General features: G+C 50.4%; 1 protein-coding gene and 1 long non-coding RNA gene across 2 annotated transcripts in view; one reads left to right on the top strand and one right to left on the bottom strand.

Annotated features, from left to right (window-relative positions):
* LOC130296834 (ATP-dependent RNA helicase DHX58-like) overlaps positions 1 to 22,905 on the top strand; it is a 110,689-nt gene that overhangs the window by 68,002 nt on the left and 19,782 nt on the right. The window lies entirely within an intron of this gene.
* Positions 4,530 to 22,905, bottom strand: part of LOC130296836 (uncharacterized) — an 83,084-nt gene continuing 64,708 nt past the window's right edge. Inside the window, exons 3-4 of the long non-coding RNA XR_008849305.1 lie at positions 8,844 to 8,894; positions 4,530 to 4,645 (exon numbers count right to left, since the gene is read on the bottom strand). This is a non-coding gene — a long non-coding RNA (uncharacterized LOC130296836). The remainder of the gene's footprint in view (positions 4,646 to 8,843; positions 8,895 to 22,905) is intronic.

Here is a 22,905-nt window from a genome sequence, read left to right as displayed (position 1 = left end):
AAAGGGTCTATTCACACGTCAGGATTTCCGCATGCGGAAGTCCGCCTCAAATTAAAGCCCATAGACTTCTATGGGATTCCGCACTCCCAGTCACACTTCAGAATTTCCGCAAGCGGAAATTCCGAAGTGTGAATGGGAGTGCGGAATCCCATAGAAGTCTATGGGCTTTAATTTGAGGCGGAATTCCGCAAGCGGAAATTCTGACGTGTGAATAGACCCTTTGGGTCCGTTCACACTGGCTGATTTTTCTGCTTATTTTCTGCTGGAAAGTCAATGTTAAAATAAGCAGCAGAAAACTAGCTGCAGAAAATCAGCAGCAAAATACTCCTGTATGAACATGCCCTAAAAGGGAAACAAAAACAGTGTGAATCCACCATAAGGCCGGGTTCACACTATGGAATTTCCGAGCAGAATTCCACTCAGAAATTCCAGTGCAGCAGAGTCACATTACTGTCAATGGGATTCCGTAGCACTGTGCACACTAAGGAATTTCAGTGATAAAATGGCGTCTATAGGGGCGGTAATGTTCATTTTTGGGTGGAATTCTGCCAGACTGCATTGCTGTCTATGAGGAAGCGCGCGTCCACGCGGCCACCGATTATTTCAGCGACGCCTGCTGCAAGCGCACATTCAGCTGATGGAATTACGCCGGCTGAATGTCTGCAGTGTGAATGAGCACTAAGGGTCCCCCACACACGGCCACTGGAAAACTGTTTTTTCAAAATCAACTGGTGCCAGACAGTTAAATAGTTTTGTAAATTACTTCTATTTAAAAATGTTAATCCTTCCAGAACTTATCAGCTGCTGTATGCTCCAGAGGAAGAGGAAGTTCTTTTCTTTTTGAATTTCCTTTCTGTCTGACCACAGTGCTCTCTGTTGACACCTCTGTCCATGTCAGGAACTGTCCCAGAGCAGGATAGGTTTGCTATGGGGAATTTCCCCTACTCTGGACAGTTCCTGACATGGACAGAGGTGTCAGCAGAGAGCACTGTGGTCAGACAGAAAGGAAATTCAAATGCTCCTGGGAGCATACAGCAGCTGATAAGTATTGGAAGGATTAAGATTTTTTTAAATAGAAGTTATTTACAAATCTCTTTAACTTTCTGCAACCATTTGATAAAAAAAAAAATGTTTTCCAGGGGAGTACCCCTTTAAAGCAAAAAATAATCCTTAGCAGGACCTTCTATTCACATCAATGGTGTTTGATTCCATGAGGCAGAATTTCTACATGAAAATTTAAAAATGACTTGTGCGCCGTGGCTTGTGTGTGGAGAGGTCTCCGTGCCCAGTGTCATAGGATTAAATGGCCCCCGTGCCTCGTTTCATAGGATTAAATGGACCCTGGGCCTCGTGTCATAGGATTAAATGGACCTCGTGTCATAGGATTAAATGGCCCCTGTGCCTCATGTCATAGGATTAAATGGCCCCCATGCCCAGTGTCATAGGATTAAATGGCCCCGGTGCCTCGTGTCATAGGATTAAATGGCCCCCATGCCCAGTGTTATAGGATTAAATGGCCCCTGTGCCTCATGTCATAGGATTAAATGGCCCCCATGCCCAGTGTCAGAGGATTAAATGGCTCCCGTGCCTAGTGTCATAGGATTAAATGGACCCCGTGCCTCGTGTCAAAGGATTAAATGGACCCCGTGCCTAGTGTCATAGGATTAAATGGCCCCCGTGCCTAGTATCATAGGATTAAATGGCCCTGTGCCTCGTGTCATAGGATTAAATGGCCCCCTGCCTCGTGTCATAGGATTAAATGGCCCCCATGCCCAGTGTCATAGGATTAAATGGCCTCTGTGCCTTGTGTCATAGGATTAAATGGCCCCCGTGCCCAGTGTCATAGGATTAAATGGCCCCCGTGCCCCATGTCAGGATTAAATGGCCCCTGTGCCTCGTTTCATAGGATTGAATGGCCCCCGTGCCCAGTGTCATAGGATTAAATGGCCCCCGTGCCTCATGTCATAGGATTAAATGGCCCCCATGCCCAGTGTCATAGGATTAAATATCCCCTGTGCCTCGTGTCATAGGATTAAATGGCCCCCGTGCCCAGTGTCATAGGATTAAATGGCCCCCGTGCCCCATGTCAGGATTAAATGTCCCCTGTGCCTCGTTTCATAGGATTAAATGGCCCCCGTGCCTCGTCATAGGATTAAATGGCCCCGTGCCTTGTGTCCTAGGATTAAATGGCCCCCGTGCCTCGTGTCATAGGATTGAATGGCCCCCGTGCCCAGTGTCATAGGATTAAATGGCCCCCGTGCCCAGTGTCATAGGATTAAATGGCCCCTGTGCCTTGTGTCATAGGATCAAATATCCCCCTGTGCCTCGTGTCATAGGATTGAATGGCCCCGGTGCCCAGTGTCATAGGATTAAATGGCCCGTGCCTCGTGTCCTAGGATTAAATGGCCCCTGTGCCTCGTGTCATAGGATTAAATGGCCCCCGTGCCTCGTGTCCTAGGATTAAATGGCCCCTGTGCCTCGTGTCATAGGATTAAATGGCCCCTGTGTCTCGTGTCATAGGATTAAATGGCCCCCGTGCCCAGTGTCAGAGGATTAAATGGCTCCCGTGCCTCGTGTCATAGGATTGAATGGGCCCCGTGCCTCGTGTCATAGGATTAAATGGCCCCCGTGCCTCGTGTCATAGGATTAAATGGCCCCCGTGCCTCGTGTCATAGGATTAAATGGCCCCCTGCCTCGTGTCATAGGATTAAATGGCCCCCATGCCTAGTGTCATAGGATTAAATGGCCTCTGTGCCTCGTGTCATAGGATTAAATGGCCCCCGTGCCCAGTGTCATAGGATTAAATGGCCCCCGTGCCCCATGTCAGGATTAAATGGCCCCTGTGCCTTGTTTCATAGGATTAAATGGCCCCCGTGCCCAGTGTCATAGGATTAAATGGCCCCCATGCCCAGTGTCATAGGATTAAATGTCCCCTGTGCCTCGTGTCATAGGATTAAATGGCCCCCGTGCTTAGTGTCATAGGATTAAATGGCCCCTGTGCCTCGTGTCATAGGATTAAATGGCCCCTGTACCTCGTGTCATAGGATTAAATGGCCCCCGTGCCCAGTGTCATAGGATTAAATGGCCCCTGTGCTTTATGTCATAGGATTAAATGGCCCCTGTGCCTCGTGTCATAGGATTAAATGGCCCCCATGCCCAGTGTCATAGGATTAAATGGCCCCCGTGCCTAGTGTCATAGGATTAAATGGACCCCGTGCCTAGTGTCATAGGATTAAATTGCCCCCGTGCCTCGTGTCATAGGATTAAATGGCCCCTGTGCCTCGTGTCATAGGATTAAATGGCCCCCGTGCCCAGTGTCATAGGCTTAAATGGCCCCCGTGCCCCATGTCATAGGATTAAATGGCCCGTGCCCAGTGTCATAGGATTAAATGGCCCCTGTGCCTCGTGTCATAGGATAAAATGGCCCCCATGCCCAGTGTCATAGGATTAAATGGCCCCGTGCCTCGTGTCATAGGATTAAATGGCCCCCATGCCCAGTGTCATAGGATTAAATGGCCCCCGTGCCTAGTGTCATAGGATTAAATGGCCCCCGTGCCTCGTGTCATAGGATTAAATGGCCCCTGTGCCTAGTGTCATAGGATTAAATGGCCCCGTGCCTCGTGTCATAGGATTAAATGACCCCTGTGCCTCGTGTTATAGGATTAAATGTCCCCTTTGCCTCGTGTCATAGGATTAAATGTCCCCCGTGCCTCGTGTCATAGGATTAAATGGCCCCCGTGCCTCGTGTCACAGGATTAAATGGCCCCCGTGCCTAGTGTCGTAGGATTAAATGGCCCCCGTGCCCAGTGTCATAGGATTAAATGGCCCCCGTGCCTCGTGTCATAGGATTAAATGGCCCCTGTGTCATAGGATTAAATAGCCCCCGTGCCTCGTGTCATAGGATTGAATGACCCCGGTGCCTCATGTCCTAGGATTAAATGGCCCCTGTGCCTCGTGTCATAGGATTAAATGGCCCCTGTGCCTCGTGTCATAGGATTAAATGGCCCCTGTGCCTCGTGTCATAGGATTAAATGGCCCCCGTGCCCAGTGTCAGAGGATTAAATGGACCACGTGCCTCGTGTCATAGGATTGAATGGGCCCCATGCCTCGTGTAATAGGATTGAATGGGCCCGTGCCTCGTGTCATAGGATTAAATGGCCCCCGTGCCTCGTGTCATAGGATTAAATGGCCCCCGTGCCTCGTGTCATAGGATTGAATGGGCCCCGTGCCTCGTGTCATAGGATTAAATGGCCCCCGTGCCTCGTGTCATAGGATTAAATGGCCCCTGTGCCTCATGTCATAGGATTAAATGGCCCCGTGCCTCAGGTCATAGGATTGAATAGTGCCCGTGCCAATACATCAGCAGCCGATTTGAGCTTCATAAACCGTATCCGCCCCATGAAGGCACAAAACATGATGTGAACGCACCCTTATCCCAAGCCCCGCACGTGCCCCACTTCACCCCCATACATCCCCCTTATAGTCTCGTGTACCATTATATTGGTGAATACAGTATATACCTGGTAACAATTCACTCCGCTTTACCGTTCACATCTAGTACGGTGCGGACTCACTTCCTCGCGGCGGAGGCTCCTTATGTTCTTGATTCGCAATCATATTCCATTCACACTTCTCCAATAAGACTCTTCAATGTGAATAGAGAACAGATTAAAGTGTCGTTTACCGCCATATGTTATCTCTGTGTCATCGGAGTGCCAGACAATCAGCGGTGCCCGGGCCGAGCATATGGCAGCAGCTGGTGTCTATAACGGTGTTTCCCAACCAGGGTGCTTCCAGCTGTTGCGAAGCTACAACTCCCAGCATGCCCTCCCTGCCATGCACTACAACTGTCAGCTGTACGTATAGTTAGCGGCCACCAAAATCCTTATATACTAGGACCACGGGCAAGGCTGGTGCAAGGATTATGCCACCCTAGGCCAAAGCTAATTTTGCAGCCCCCTTGACTTGTCCCATTGACACGCCCCACCTTACTACTAGGGTGACACACTGTAACAAACCTCCTCCTCAAGTAATCTCCTTACTACTGGGGTGACACACTGTAACAAACCCCCTCGTCATGTAATCTCCTTACTACTGGGGTGACACACTGTAACAAACCCCCTCGTCATGTAATCTCCTTACTACTGGGGTGACACACTGTAACAAACCTCCTCATGTAATCCCCTTACTACTGGGGTGACACACTGTAACAAACCTCCTCCTCATGTTACCTCCTTACTACTGGGGTGACACACTGTAACAAACCTCCTCCTCATGTAGTCTCCTTACTACTGGGGGGACACACTGTAATAAACCTCCTCATGTAATCTCCTTACTACTGGGGTGACACACTGTAACAAACCTCCTCATGTTGTCTCCTTACTAATGGGATGACACACTGTAACAAACCTCCTCCTCATGTAACCCCCTTACTACTGGGGTGACACACTGTGACAAACCCCCTCCTCATATAATCTCCTTACTACTGGGGTGACACATTGTAGCAAACCTCCTCCTCATGTAATCTCCTTACTACTGGGGTAACACACTGTAACAAACCTCCACCTCGTGTAAACACCTTACTAATGGGGTGACACATTGTAACAAACCTCCACCTCATGTAATCTCCTTACTACTGGGGTGACACACTGTAACAAACCTCCTCCTCATGTATACTCCTTACTACTGGGGTTACACACTGTAGCAAACCTCCTCCTCATGTAATATCCTTACTACTGGGGCGACACACTGTAACAAACCTCCTCCTCATGTAATCAACTTACTACTGGGGTGACACACTGTAACAAACCTCCTCCTCATGTAATCTCCTTACTACTGGGATAACACACTGTAACAAACCTCCTCATGTAATCTCCTTTCTACTGGGGTGACACACTGTAACAAACCTCCTCCTCATGTAATCTCCTTACTACTGGGGTGACACACTGTAACAAACCTCCTCCTCATGTAATCACCTTACTACTGGGGTGACACACTGTAACAAACCTCCTCCTCATGTAATCACCTTACTACTGGGGTGACACACTGTAACAAACCTCCTCCTCATGTAATCTCCTTACTACTGGGGTGACACACTGTAACAAACCTCCTCCTCATGTAATGACCTTACTACTGGGGTGACACACTGTAACAAACCTCCTCCTCATGTAATCACCTTACTACTGGGGTGACACGCTGTAACAAACCTCCTCATGTAATCACCTTACTACTGGGGTGACACACTGTAACAAACCTCCTCCTCACGTAATCACCTTACTACTGGGGTGACACACTGTAACAAACCTCCTCCTCATGTAATCACCTTACTACTGGGGTGACACACTGTAACAAACCTCCTCCTCATGTAATCACCTTACTACTGGGGTGACAGCTTTGCGGCTTTCAGGACCTGGAGAAATAAATTTTTTGTGGAGGGCAGATCGGTGCCCCCATCAAGAGGGCGCTCTAGGCAGCTACCTATTTTGCCTTTAGGTGGAGCCGGCCCTGACCGCGGGTCACTATTGATGGTTGTGCAGTTCAGGTTTATTTCTGCCAAAATTTGCATAATCCCGCAAGGGAATTTCCATGGCCGGGTTTTTCAGCTGCTGATATTCCGTAGTGTGAATCGCGCCAATGCTAGAATAGCGCAGCAGAATTCCGTGTGGAGATTCCTAAATGTGAACACACCCTTAGAGGTTGTCTGGGTGAAGGCAGAATTTGCTCTTGGATTGGGGGGGGGGGGGGGGTGCATGGTATAAAAACAATGGGGGGCATTTACTATCCGCGGGGTGTTGGTGTGCCGCACGGAAGTAAAGCCCCGGTTATTTTCGGTCCACTGGCCCTTGGTCCTCTATCGTTGTATCTATTTAGGTGGTCTACATTTCTTTGACTTTAGGAGTCGGAAGTTTGCCCTGTAGTCGCTTTAAAGGGGTACTCCGCCCCATATGCAAAGGATAGGGGATAAGATTTCTGATCGTGGGGGTCCCGCCGCTGGGGACCCCACAATCTCGGCTGCGGCACCCCAGACATTCAGTGCGCGGAGCGAACTTAGCCCAGTGCCGGATGACTGGCGATGACATCATGGCCACGCCCCCTCAATGCAAGTCTATGGGAGGGGGTGTGATGGCCGCCACGCCCCCTCCCATAGACTTGCATTGGGGGGGGGCGTGAACGTGATGTTACAAGCCTCCGGCGCTGCACACAGCGCTCCAAATGAACGCCGATTCCAGCAGTGAGATCGTGGGGGTCCCCAGCAGCAGGACCCCCACAATCAGACATCTTATCCCCTGTCCTTTGGATAGGGGATAAGATGTCTAGGGGCGGAGTACCCCTTAAAAGCCTCTTGGCGCAAGACGCATAAATCCTCTAAAGTTGCCCATTTTTGTGCAGAAATGGCGCACTTTGAGTCCTCCAATATGCAGACCATACTCACCTCCTCCAGGTCTCCCGCCGGTCTCCTCCTCTTCCACGTTGTGTTAACCTACCTACCTCTGTCCCCATAAAACCTGGGACAGCGCTGTGGCTACTGATTGGACGGGCAGGTCAGGTCCTGGGGGGAAAGGGGGGGGGGTAGTCAGGACGAAGATGTAACTGGCCACATCTATTGTAGGGATCTATTGTCTAAAGCGGCTGCGCCAATTTCGTTAATAAAATCAGTAGTGTATTTTATATAAGATTTCCTCCCCAGGTGAGCGGAAGGAGTAAGTGGGGCGCCCATGGCTAAAGACTAGAACACGGATTTGGTGCCCGACACGATGGGACGCGCTGGGAATTCTAAGATGTTGGGGGGGTGAGGTAGGCGGCCACTTTTTGGGGATAATCTCATCCATACAACCTTTGGTGACCAGTGAACAATCCTGACATGGACAGAGGTGGCAGCAGAGAGCAGTGTGGTCAGACTGGAAAGAACTACACAACTTCCTGTGGAGCATACAGCAGCTGATAAGTACTGGAAGGATTAAGATTTTTATATAGAAGTCATTTATTACTGTTTAATTTACTGGCACCAGCTGATTTGAAAACCTTTTTTTCCCACCGGAGTACCCCTTTAATGTGCTTGTGTCCATTTCAATTCAGAGGCTCATATAAGATTAGGGTTGCCAGCTGGCCGGTATTTTGGCCGCCCTGCCGGTATTGTTATATAAAAAATACCCACAATGCAATGGCCGATATTTATCCAATCAATCCTCCAACTCCCGGAATGTTGCACCATATACTATACCAGTGTTTCCCAACTAGAGTGCCTCCAGCTGTTGCAAAACTGCAACTCCCAGCATGCCCGGACAGCCGTTGGCTGTCCGGGCATGCTGGGAGTTGTAGTTTTGCAACAGCTGGAGGCTCCCCTTGTTGGGAAACACTGACCTATACTATATAGTCCAACATGCTGGGAGTTGTAGTTTTGCAACAGCTGGAGGCTCCCCTTGTTGGGAAACATTGACCTATACTATATACTACTATATAGTCCAACATGCTGGGAGTTGTAGTTTTCGTTTGGTGCAGCTGCTGAGCCACAGGGCATGCTGGGTGTTGTAGTTAGTAACTAACTGCAACTCCCGAATTTAATTAAAAAAAAAAAAAGCGATCAAAAAGTCCCATCAAAACAAAAATGGTCCTGTTAAAAACTACAGATCGGGGCACAAAAAAAGACCCTCATACAGGCCCCGTATAAGGAGAAAATTAAAAGTTATAGGGGTCAGAATAGGACAAAGTTTCCCCCACATATGTGTATCCTGTGATGTCACGCATATGTAATTAATTATGCAAATTATTTTTTTTGCAAGAGAGGTGGCGCCCCTATATGAGATGTGTGGGGGTGGATGACAACGTTCCGCCACGTGTCTTACCCTCAAGAATCCAGTTTTGTTCTCGTCCTTACGTCTGGGATCTGGGCCGTCCTGTAAGCGATGGAGATGGAGATAGTGATTAGCATCTGAAAGGGTCAATCACAGCGCAGAGACTGATTGCAATCACCGCCTGATGAGCCTGGCAGTAGGAGGGCGCCAGCGCGGTGCAGGTGCTCGGGTGCCACTTGACGAGAGGCAGAGTGACCTGATTAGTCACCCACTTGTACGTAAATAGTGTTGAGCACGAATATTCGTAATGCTAATTTTTTATCGCGAATATCGGCACTTCACGATTTCGCGAATATTTAGAATATAGTGTTATACAGTGACCCCCCCCCCCCCCCCCCCGACCTACGATGGCCCCAACATACGATCATTTCAACATACGATGCTTTTGTATGTCGGGGCCATCACATAAACGGCTATCCTGCAGCGCAGACTGCTTCAGCTGCCGCAGGATAGCCGTTTAATGTGCCCCATGTGGTCCGCTGACGATCACTTACCTGTCCTCGGGGCTCCGGCGCGTCCTCTTCATGCTCCGCTGCATGGCTGTCGCTCTCCTTCGTCGTCATCACTTCACCGCGCACACCGTCCCGTCATCCAATAGGAGCAGCAGCGGTGATGACAGCGATGGAGAGCGATGATCCTGGCCAACGGTGACAGTCCAGAGAGGCGGGGACACCCCGGGGAAGTGGTGACAGCGACGATCCAGGGAAGCGGTGACGGTCCGAAGCTGCGGGGACACCTCGGGGACGTGATGACAGCGACGATCCAGGGAAGCGGTGACGGTCCGAAGCTGCGGGGACACCTCGGGGACGTGATGACAGCGATGATCCAGGGAAGCGGTGACGGTCCAGAGCGGCGGGGACCCCCTCGGGACGTGATGACAGCGATGGGGAGCAATGATCCTTGCCAGCGGTGATGGTCCAGAGCGGCGGGGACAACCCGGGGACATGATGACAGCGACGATCCAGGGCAGCAGTGACAGTCTGGAGCGGCGGGGACACCCCGGGGATGTGATGACAGCAAGAGAGAGCGACGATCCAGGGCAGCGGTGAGGTGATGACAGCGACGATACAGGGCAGCGGTGATGGTCCGGAGTGGTGGGGACACCCCGGGGATGTGATGACAGCGACGATCCAGGGAAGCGGTGATGGTCCGGAGCAGCGGGGACACCCCGGGGACGTGATGACGGCGATGGAGAGCGATGATCCTGGCCAGCGGTGACGGTCCAGAGCGGCGGGGACACCCCCGGGACGTGATGACAGCGACGGTCCAGGGCAGCGGTGACGTCTGGAGCAGCGGGGGCACCCTGGGGATGTGATGACAGCGAGAGAGAGCGACGATCCATGGGCAGCGGTGACGTGATGACAGCGACGATCCAGGGAAGCGGTGACGGTCCGGAGTGAGGGGGACACCCTGGGGACGTGATGATGGTGATGGAGAGCGATGATCCTGGCCAGCGATGACGGTCCGGAGAGGCGGGGACACCCCAGGGACATGATGACAGCGACGGTCCAGGGCAGCGGTGACGGTCCGGAGCGGCGGGGACACCCCGGGGACGTGATGACGGCGACAATCCAGGGCAGCGGTGACGGTCTGGAGCGGCGGGGACACCCGGGGGACATGATGACAGCGATGATTCAGGGCAGTAGTGACGGTCCAGAGCGGCGGGGACACCCCGGGGATGTGATGACTGCGATGATCCAGGGCAGCGGTGACGGTCCGGAGCGGCAGGGACACCCCGGGGATGTGATGACAGTGACGATCCAGGGCAGCGGTAATGGTCCGGAGCGGCGGGGACACCCCGGGGATGTGATGACGGCGAGAGAGCGACGATCAAGGGCAGCGGTGACGTGATGACAGCGAAGATCCAGGGCAGCGGGGACGGTCCGGAGCGCGAGGACACCCCGGGGATGTGATGACAGCGATGATGCAAGGCAGCGGTGATGGTCTGAAGCGGCGGGGACACCCCGGGGACGTGATGACGGCGATGGAGAGCACAATCCAGGGCAGCGGTGATGGTCCGGCACGGTGGGGACACCTGAGTACAACTTTCTATATTACTATTGCACGGATCCCTCAACATACGATGGATTCAAGTAACGATGGTTCATTTGGAACGTATTACCATCATATGTTGAGGGACCGCTGTATATTCGTAATGACGAATATTCTTTTTTTTTTCTTTTTTTCACATGCAAATTTTTATGCGAATTTTCACATGGAACAAAAAGTGAACGAACATAGCGAACATGCGATATTCGCAAACATAGGACGAATAATATTCGCAAAATATTGCGAATTCGAATATGGCCCCTGCCGCTCATCACTATGTAAACACTCGGCGTTCCTGCAGACGTATGGCGAGGAGTTTATATGTGGTCCTGAGCCCCCAGACTGGAATGAGTGACCCCACACGACATGACAAATGGAGTCATGGGGGGGGGGGGAGGTACCTGAAGACTTCTCCGCACCCCACCCACCTTGACTGATAAGGCCGCGTTCACACTGAGTAATTCAAGAGGAATTTACTGGAGTAGTTCCTCTTGAATTCTCCGCTCAGAAATAATTAACATCTGCTTTGCCATTGACTTCAACGTATTTTACTCTTCACTGTTCACAATTTGTATTTGTTTTTATGAATTTTTTTTTAATACAATTAAGATTTATTATATTTTGAATTATGACTGTTTCATTATGGTCTATAACAGTGGTCTTCAACCTGCGCACCTCCAGATGTAGCAAAACTTCAACTCCCAGCATGCGCGGACAGCCGTTGGCTGTCCGGGCATGCTGGGAGTTGTAGTTTTGCAACATCTGGAGGTCCACAGGTTGGAGACCACTAGTCTATAATGTTGGTATTGATGTATGAGATTGACCATATGATTTAGGCTCTCAGATACTTTTTATGGGTAATTACAAATATTTCAATGTAACTTGTAGTTATTGTCCGCCAGAGTGAGGCCTGTATAGCCGCTCACCAGTGCCGTGCAGTGCGCTCAGTGCAGGGCTGGTGCAAGGATTTTGCCACCCAAGACAAAAGCTAAAATTGCCGCCCCCTTGACTTGTCCCATTGACACTCCCACCTTACCACTGGGGTGACACACTGTAACAAACCTCCTCCTCATGTAATCTCCTTACCACTGAGGTGACACACTGTAACAAACCTCCTCCCCATGTAATCTCCTTACCACTGGGGTGACACACTGTAACAAACCTCCTCCTCATGTAATCTCCTTACCACTGGGGTGACACACTGTAACAAACCTCCTCCTCATGTAATCTCCTTACTACTGGGGTGACACACTGTAACAAACCCCCTCCTCATGTAATCTCCTTACTACTGGGGTTACACACTGTAACAAACCTCCTCCTCATGTAATCTCCTTACTACTGGGGTGACACACTGTAACAAACCTCCTCCTCATGTAATCTCCTTACCACTGGGGTGACACACTGTAACAAACCTCCTCCTCATGTAATCTCCTTACTACTGGGGTAACACACTGTAACAAATTTCCTCCTCATGTAATCTCCTTACTACTGGGGTAACACACTGTAACAAATTTCCTCCTCATGTAATCTCCTTACTACTGGGGTGACACACTGTAACAAACCTCCTCCTCATGTAATCACCTTACTACTGGGGTGACACACTGTAACAAACCTCCTCCTCGTGTAATCACCTTACTACTGGGGTGACACACTGTAACAAACCCCCTCCTCATGTAATCTCCTTACTACTGGGGTGACACACTGTAACAAACCCCCTCCTCATGTAATCTCCTTACTACTGGGGTTACACACTGTAACAAACCTCCTCCTCATGTAATCTCCTTACTACTGGGGTGACACACTGTAACAAACCTCACACTGTAACAAACCCCCTCCTCATGTAATCACCTTACTACTGGGATGACACACTGTAACAAACCTCCTCCTCGTGTAATCACCATACTACTGGGGTGACACACTGTAACAAACCCCCTCCTCATGTAATCTCCTTACTACCGGGGTTACACACTGTAACAAACCTTCTCCTCATGTAATCTCCTTACTACTGGGGTGACACACTGTAACAAACCTCCTCCTCATGTAATTTCCTTACCACTGGGGTGACACACTATAACAAACCTCCTCCTCATGTAATCTCCTTACTACTGGGGTAACACACTGTAACAAATCTCCTCCTCATGTAATCACCTTACTACTGGGGTGACACACTGTAACAAATGTCCTCCTCATGTAATCTCCTTACTACTGGGGTGACACACTGTAACAAACCTCCTCCTCATGTAATCACCTTACTACTGGGGTGACACACTGTAACAAACCTCCTCCTCATGTAATCTCCTTACGACTGGGGCGACACACTGCAACAAACCTCCTCCTCATGTAATCTCCTTACTACTGGGGTGACACACTGTAACAAACCTCCTCCTCATGTAATCTCCTTACTACTGGGGTGACACACTGTAACAAACCTCCTCCTCGTGTAATCACCTTACTACTGGGGTGACACACTGTAACAAACTTCCTCCTCATGTAATCTCCTTACTACTGGGGTGACACACTGTAACAAACCCCCTCCTCATGTAATCTCCTTACTACTGGGGTTACACACTGTAACAAACCTCCTCCTCATGTAATCTCCTTACTACTGGGGTGACACACTGTAACAAACCTCCTCTTCATGTAATCTCCTTACTACTGGGGTGACACACTGTAACAAACCTCCTCTTCATGTAATCTCCTTACTACTGGGGTGACACACTGTAACACACCTCCTCGTGTAATCTCCTTACTACTGGGGTGACACACTTTAACAAACCTCCTCCTCATGTAATCTCCTTACTACTGGGGTGACACACTGTAACATACCCCCTCCTCATGTAATCTCCTTACTACTGGGGTGACACACTGTAACAAACCTCCTCCTCCTCATGTAATCACCTTACTACTGGGGTGACACACTGTAACAAACCTCCTCCTCAAGTAATCTCTTTACTACTGGGGTGACACACTTTAACAAACCTCCTCCTCATGTAATCTTCTTACTACTGGGGTGACACACTGTAACAAATTTCCTCCTCATGTAATCTCCTTACTACTGGGGTGACACACTGTAACAAACCTCCTCCTCATGTAATCTCCTTACTACTGGGGTGACACACTGTAACAAACCTCCTCCCCATGTAATCTCCTTACTACTGGGGTGACACATTGTAACAAACCTCCTCCTCATGTAATCACCTTACTTCTGGGGTGACACACTGTAACAAACCTCCTCCTCATGTAATCTCCTTACTACTGGGGGACACACTGTAACAAACCTCCTCCTCATGTAATCACCTTACTACTGGGGTGACACACTGTAACAAACCTCCTCCTCATGTAATCTCCTTACTACTGGGGTGACACACTGTAACAAACCTCCTCCTCATGTAATCTCCTTACTACTGGGGTGACACACTGTAACAATCCTCCTCCTCATGTAATCTTACTACTGGGGTGACACACTGTAACAATCCTCCTCCTCATGTAATCACCTTACTACTGGGATAACACACTGTAACAAACCTCCTCCTCATGTAATCACCTTACTACTGGGGTGATGGCTTAGCAGCTTTCAGGATCTGGAGAAATAAATTTCTTGCGGAGGGCAGAGCGGCGCCCCCATCAAGAGGGCGCTCTAGTCGGCTGCCTATTTTGCCTATAGGTGGATCCTGCTCTGGCTCAGCGCACCCTCCTCACTGCAGGCCCTGGACGACCTCCTCTTCTGGACACTGTGGCAGTTCCAACCTGTACGGGTTGTGCGTGTGCACAGTCTGACCCTTCGAGAGCCAGTACATTTTCCTGCTATCCCTCCTCCTCCAATCTCTGCCAGACACCGTATATATAACTCTGCTCCACTAGTCGGTGACGTGATGCGTAAGCGTTGTGCTGCAGCATTGTCCATGAAAGTAAGTGGACTGGAGTTGTACAGTTTTTCCGTGGATTTGTGTAAGGGGAATAGATTCATTTGGTTTGGTCTGAGGAGTCTCCATTCCAGCTGTGACATCAGATGGGGCAGAATTTGGTGTAAACAACATAAAGCCCTGATCCCTCCTGCCTTGTATCAGCGGGTCAGGCTGGTGGGGGTGTAATGGTGGGGGGACATTTTCTTGGTACATTTCGGGCCCCTTAGTACCAATTGAGCATCACTTAACCCCTTAAGGACACAGCCCATTTTTGCCTTGCACTGCACATACCAATGGATGACAACAAAGCGGCGTGGAGCTGGTAACCAGTGCTCCGGCCACCATTTGACTCATCAGACCTCCCCGATCATGCACCTGGTCTGGTTAGTCTCTTAAAGCCCCCTCAATGCTTCAGAAGCTGTGATCAGTATTAGCCCAGTGGATGGCAGCAAAGCAGCATGGAGTTGGTAACCAGAGCTCCGGCCACCATCTTGACTCATCGGACCACCACGATCGTGCCACTGGTCTGATGAGTCTCTCAAAGGCCCCTCAATGCTTCAGATGCTGTGATCAGCATTGGCCCAGTGGGTGGCAGCAAAGCAGCATGGAGCTGGTAACCAGAGCTCCGACCACCATCTTGACTCATCGGACCCCCACGATCGTGCCACTGGTCCTATGAGTCTCTCAAAGCCCCCTCAATGCTTCAGAAGCTGTGATCAGCATGGAGCTGGTAACCAGAGCTCCGGCCGCCATCTTGACTCATTGGACCCCCATGATCGTGCCACTGGTCTGATGAGCCTCAAAGCCCCCTCAATGCTTCAGATGCTGTGATCAGCATTGGCCCAGTGGATGGCAGCAAAGCAGCATGGAGCTGGTAACCTGAGCTCTGGCCACCATCTTGACTCATCAGACCCCCATGATTGTGCCACTGGTCCGATGAGTCTCTCAAAGCCCCCTCAATGCTTCAGATTCTGTGATCAGCATGGATCATGTAACCAGAGCTCCGGCGGCCATCTTGACTTATCGGACCCCCACGATGGTGCCACTGGTCCAATGAGTCTCTCAAAGCCCCTTCAATGCTTCAAATGCTGTGATCAGCATTGGCCCAGTGGATGGCAGCAGAGCAGCATGGAGCTGGTAACCAAAGCTCCAGCCGCCATCTTGACTCATCGGACCCCCGCAGTCATGCAACGGGTGGTCCGATGAGGTCCACTATCATCCACAAGGTCCCGACTGCCGAATCGTCTCGTTCAGATCACTGTGTCGAGAAATGAGGCGATTGCAAAACCCCTGTGACGTACATCTATGTCGCTTCGCGCCAAGCACCAGGGCACAGTGACATAGGTCTACGTCGTGTGTCCTCTTAGGGTTAAACAAAAAATATTTTAAAAATACACTGAACCTGTGATAATTCCCTAACGTTCCTATATCTGGATGTCTTTGTGTACGCGTGCCGCTGAGCGTGCAGACATATATGCTGATGTTTGCTTTTATAAATTGCCAACATGAAGGACTGTCAGAGGACCCTACAGCTATTGACTCCCTATAGGACCATCGACCCCCAGACGTCACAGACCATTTGCATGATGTAGTACGAAGCCACCTCCGCTCCACGTGTCATCACAAAGCAGTGTTTCCCAAGGCTAAAAAATGCTGATTATTATAATACGGGTGGGGTGGGGGTAGCGTGGGGGGGGGGTTTGCTTGATGGCAGGTGCTTCAGATGCTGGCAAAATTTATTGCAGCTGACAGAGTGGCGCCCCCTCAAGAGGGCGCTCTAAGGCGGCTGCCTATTTTGCCTATAGGTAGAACCGGCCCTGGCTAGAGGCACCCTGCTTGGGAAACACTGTCCAGTAAGGCATCATTATGTGGACATTTAAAGGGGTACTCCGGCGCTTAGACACCTAATCCCCTATCCAAAGGATAGGGGATTAGATGCCTGATCGCGGGGGTCCTGCCACTGGGGACCCCCGTGATCTTGCACGCCGCACCCAGTTAAAATCAGTCCCTGGAGCATATTCACTCCAGGTCTGATTACTGTCGATCACGGGGCCGGAGCATTGTGACGTCAAGGCCCCACCCCGTGTGACGTCACTTTCCACCCCCTCAATGCATGCCTATGGGAGGGGGCGTGACAGCTGTCACGCCCCCTCCCATAGGCTTGCATTGAGGGGGCGGAGCGTGACGTGACACGGGGCAGAGTCTTGACATCACAACACTCTGTCACGACACAGATTTTAACGGGGTGCGGCATGCAAGATCACAGGGGTCCCCAGCGGCAGGACCCCCACGATCAGGATAGGGGATAAGATGTCTAAGCGCCGGAGAACCCCTTTAAATAAATAATTATGAGAAGTGCCCTTTTTCACTTCAGACCCTGCCCCTTAAAGGGTTACTCCGCTCCTCAGCATCCGTAACACTGAGTTCCGAACGCTGTGTGCGGGCTTCCATTTTCACGCCCGCCCCTCGTGACGTCACGCATGTCATGTGATGTCACGTCCAGCCCCCTCAATGAAAGTCTATGAGAAGGGGGCGCGACAGCTGCCATAGACTTGCATTGAGGGACGTGACATCACATGACATGCGCAACGTCACGAGGGGGCGGGCGTGAACATGGAAGCCCGTACACAGTAGTGGGGACTCAATGTTCCGGACGCTGGGTAGCAGAGTAACCCTTTAAAATGTCTGTGCACGTCCCTGTCCTAAAGGCTTAGTTGGGTGCACGAGGCCTAAAGGTAACACAGAAAAGATCGTCCATTCCAAAGAACATTTATAAAGTTGTACGATTTGGCCGCAGTTCAAAGGATTCTCCAGATTTAGAATCTTGTCAGAAAATTACATCTCTGGGTAGATTCCATGTGAGAGGACGACCTTAGTAAAAAGGGTCCCGATACCTGGTATAAGTGTCTACCCCCCCCCCCCCCCCCGCCCCCCCTCCAGGGCTCTAAATCATAAGTCTGCACCATTAACCCCTTAATGACGCAGGGTTTTTCCGTTTTTACATTTTCATTTTTTCCTCATCACCTTCTAAAAATCATAACGCTTTAAATTTTGCACATAAAATTCCATATTATGGCTTATTTTTTGCGCCACCAATTCTACATTGCAGTGACATTAGTCATTTCACCCAAAAATCCACGGCGAAACGGAAAAAAAATTCATTGTGAGACAAAATTGAAGAAAAAATGTCATTTTGTAAATTTTGGGGGCTTCCGTTTCTACGCAGTGCATTTTTCGGTAAAAATGACACCTTATCATTATTCTGTAGGTCCATACGATTAAAATGATCCCCTACTTATATAGGTTTCATTTTGTCGCACTTCGGAAAAAAATCATAACTACATGCAGGAAAATTTATATGTTAAAAATTCTCATCTTCTGACCCGTATAACTTTTATATTTTTCCGTGTATGGGGCGGTATGGGGGCTCATTTTTTGCACCGTGTTCTGAAGTTTTTATCGGTACCATTTTTGCTTTGATCGGACTTTTTGATCGCTTTTTATTCATTTTTTCATTATATAAAAAGGGACCAAAAATACACTATTTTGGATTTTGGAATTTTTTTGCGCACACGCCATTGACCGTGTGATTTCATTAACGATATATTTTTATAGTTCGGACATTTCCGCACGTGGCGATACCACATATGTTTATTTTTATTTTCACTGTTTTTTTATGGGAAAAGGGGGGTGATTCAAACTTTTATTAGGGAAGGGGTTAAATTACCTTTGTTAACTTTTTTTTCACTTTTTTTTTGCAGTGTTATAGCTCCCATAGGGACCTATAACACTGCACACACTGATCTTTTACACTGATCATTGTTATCCCATAGGAGACTATAACAGTGCACACACTGATCTCTCCCATAGGGACCTATAACACTGCACACACTGATCTCTCCCATAGGGACCTATAACACTGCACCCACTGATCATTGTTATCCCATAAGGACCTATAACACTGCACACCCTGATCTCTCCCATTGGGACCTATAACACTGCACACACTGATCATTGTTATCCCATATGGACCTATAACACTGCACACAATGATCATTGTTATCCCATAGGGACCTATAACACTGCACACACTGATCTCTCCCATAGGGACCTATAACACTGCACACACTGATCATTGTTATCCCATAGGGACCTATAACACTGCACATAATGATCATTGTTATCCCATAGGGACCTATAACACTGCACACACTGATCATTGTTATCCCATAGGGACCTATAACACTGCACACACTGATCATTGTTATCCCATAGGGACCTATAACACTGCACACACTGATCTCTTATGCTGATCCCTGCAAAGCCATAGCTTTGCACGGATCAGTGAGATAGGGGCTCGATTGCTCAAGCCTGTAGCTCAGGCTTGGAGCAATCAATCGACGATCGGACGCCGCGGAGACAGGTAAGGAGACCTCCGCCTGCGTCCCAGCTGATCGGAACATCGCAATTTTATCGCGATGTCCCGATCAGCCCGACTGAGCTGCCGGAAAGCATTTACTTTCGCTTTCAGACGCGGCGGTCAACTTTGATCGCCGCGTCTGAAGGGTTAACAGCGCGCGGCACAATGATCGATGCCGCACGCTGTTAGCCCAGGGTCCCGGCTATGATTAGTACTCCGGTGGAAACCTTTTTTTTTTTTTTTTTTTTTTTTATCAACTGGTGCCAAAAAGTTAAACAGATTTGTAAATTACTTCTATTAAAAAATCTTAATCCTTCCAGTACTTATTAGCTGCTGAATACTACAGAAGAAATTCTTTTCTTTTTGGAACACTGAGCTCTCTGCCGACATCACGACCACAGTGCTCTCTGCTGACACCTCTGTCCATTTTAGGAACTGTCCAGAGCAGCATATGTTTTCTATGGGGATTTTCTCCTACTCTGGACAGTTCTTAAAATGGACAGAGATGTCAGCAGAGAGCACTGTGCTCGTGATGTCAGCAGAAAGCTCTGTGTTCCAAAAAGTACTGGAAGAATTAAGATTTAATAGAAGTAGTTTACAAATCTGTTTAACTTTCTGGCACCAGTTGATTTAAAAATAAATAAATAAATAAATACATTTTCCACCGGAGTACCCCTTTAATGGACTCTTCACGAATTATCACTGACTAGCTGAGTACTCCGTGTTGTCCGGTCTTCCTACCTAAACCTTATGGGAGAGGAGAAGTAACAGTGACGCTTTCGTCTTCATATCCCGACCATATCGCCAGCCTGACTTCTGAGTAAAACATTGATCCCGGAATAGGGCACCGCTGATCACTGATAGACTAGTATGTCGGGACAACCTAGCTTCAGACTAGGCGGGTTTTGGTATGATTGGGGGGGGGGGGGGGGATTCATGAAACCGCGCAATGTATGTGGACGTCACTGTGCACAATATTATTATGGCACCGGGACGTATGGCTTCAAATGACCCGTGTAAGTACTTCTACCAACACATACTGAACATGGCATGAGGCTTTTTGTGCTGTATAAGGGCGGGGGGGGGGGGGGGGGTTGCTTATAATTGGTTGTACACTTTTTACTTTTAGGGTCTATTCACACGTACAGTATTCTGCGCAGATTTGACGTGCAGATTTGATGCGCAGGATTTGAAGCTGGGTTCAGTCATTCAGTTTACATTGAAATCTGCAGCAGAAAATCTTGCGCATCAAATATGAGCAGAATACCGTACATGTGAATAGACCATTACTGATTTTTTGTTTTATATAAATAAAATAAATAAAAAAATTTAAATAAGGAATGAGGTTACGAGCACCGTATTCTGGCATCTGTAACCGGACAAATAAGGTCATATGTGGTAATTATTCCTAGTGTGCACTGCGGCGGTCACTACAGACCCAGGTTGAATGTTTCAGAAACGGCAACTACAGACCGACACAAATCATATGGCTGCAATGTACCCGCGCCGACCTATATACACACACACTGCCGCACCGGCCTATATACACACACACACACACACAGCCGCAGCGTCCTATATACACACACAGCCGCAGCAGCCTATATACACACACACAGCCGCACCGGCCTATATACACACACACAGCCGCAGCGTCCTATATACACACACAGCCGCAGCGTCCTATATACACACACACACTGCCGCACCGGCCTATATACACAGCCACAGCGGCCTATATACACACACACAGCCGCAGCGTCCTATATACACACACACACTGCCGCACCGGCCTATATACACACACACAGCCGCAGCGGCCTATATACACACAGCCGCAGCGGCCTATATACACACACAGCCGCAGCAGCCTATATACACACACACAGCCGCAGCGGCCTATATACACACACACTGCCGCAGCGGCCTATACACACACACACAGCCGCAGCGTCCTATATACACACACAGCCGCAGCAGCCTATATACACACACACAGCCGCAGTGGCCTATATACACACACACTGCCGCAGCGGCCTATACACACACACAGCCGCAGCGGCCTATATACACACACACAGCCGCAGTGGCCTATATACACACACACACAGCCGCAGCAATCAATATATACACACACACAGCCGCAGCAGCCTATATACACACACAGCCGCAGCGGCCTATATACACACACACAGCCGCAGCAACCAATATACACAAACATACAGCCGCAGCGGCCTATATACACACACACAGCCGCAGCGTCCTATATACACACACAAAGCCGCAGCGTCCTATATACACACACACAACCGCAGTGGCCTATATACACACACACAGCCACAGCGTCCTATATACACACACACATAGCAGCAGCGGCCTATATACACACACAGCCGCAGTGTCCTATACACACACACACAGCCGCAGCTGCTTATATATACACACACACAGCCGCAGCGGCCTATATACACACACAGCCGCAGGAGCCTATATACACACACACACAGCCGCAGCAGCCTATATACACACACAGCCGCAGCAGCCTATATACACACACACAGCCGCAGCAGCCTATATACACACACACAGCCACAGTGTCCTATATACACACACACAGCCGCAGTGTCCTCTATACACACACAGCCGCAGCGTCCTATATACACACACAGCCGCAGCGGCCTATATACGCACACAGCCGCAGCAGCCTATATACACACACAGCCGTAGCGGCCTCCCCCTTGCTCCTCTCCCCAGGCCCCCTTGCTCCTCTCCCTCTCCCCAGGCCCCCCTTGCACCTCTCCCCAGGCCCCCTTGCTCCTCTCCCAGGCCCCCTTGCACCTCTCCCCAGGCCCACTTGCTCCTTTCCCCGAGGCCCCCTTGCACCTCTCCCCCAGGCCCCCTTGCTCCTCTCCCCAGGCCCCCTTGCACCTCTCCCCAGGCCCCCTTGCACCTCTCCCCAGGCCCCCTTGCACCTCTCCCCCAGGCCCCCTTGCTCCTCTCCCCAGGCCCCCTTGCACCTCTCCCCCAGGCCCCTTGCTCATCTCCCCAGGCCCCCTTGCACCTCTCCCCCAGGCCCCTTGCTCATCTCCCCAGGCCCCCTTGCACCTCTCCCCCAGGCCCCCTTGCTCCTCTTCCCAGGCCCCCTTGCACCTCTCCCCCCTTGCACCTCTCCCCAGGCCCCCTTGCACCTCTCCCCCAGGCCCCCTTGCACCTCTCCCAGGCCCCCTTGCACCTCTCCCCCAGGCCCCCTTGCTCCTCTCCCCAGGCCCCCTTGCACCTCTCCCCCAGGCCCCTTGCTCATCTCCCCAGGCCCCCTTGCACCTCTCCCCAGGCCCCCTTGCACCTCTCCCCCAGGCCCCCTTGCACCTCTCCCCAGGCCCCCTTGCACCTCTCCCCCAGGCCCCCTTGCACCTCTCCCCCAGGCCCCCTTGCACCTCTCCCCAGGCCCCCTTGCAAATTTCCCCAGGCCCCCTTGCACCTCTCCCCAGGCCCCCTTGCACCTCTCCCCAGGCCCCCTTGCACCTCTCCCCAGGCCCCCTTGCATCTTTCCCCAGGCCCCCTTGCACCTCTCCCCAGGCCCCCTTGCACCTTTCCCCAGGCCCCCTTGCACCTTTCCCCAGGCCCCCTTGCACCTTTCCCCAGGCCCCCTTGCACCTTTCCCCAGGCCCCCTTGCACCTC

Source organism: Hyla sarda, chromosome 12 (genome assembly GCF_029499605.1).
Source record: "Hyla sarda isolate aHylSar1 chromosome 12, aHylSar1.hap1, whole genome shotgun sequence".
NCBI lineage: Eukaryota > Metazoa > Chordata > Amphibia > Anura > Hylidae > Hyla > Hyla sarda.
This window is presented reverse-complemented; position numbering and strand designations above follow the sequence as displayed.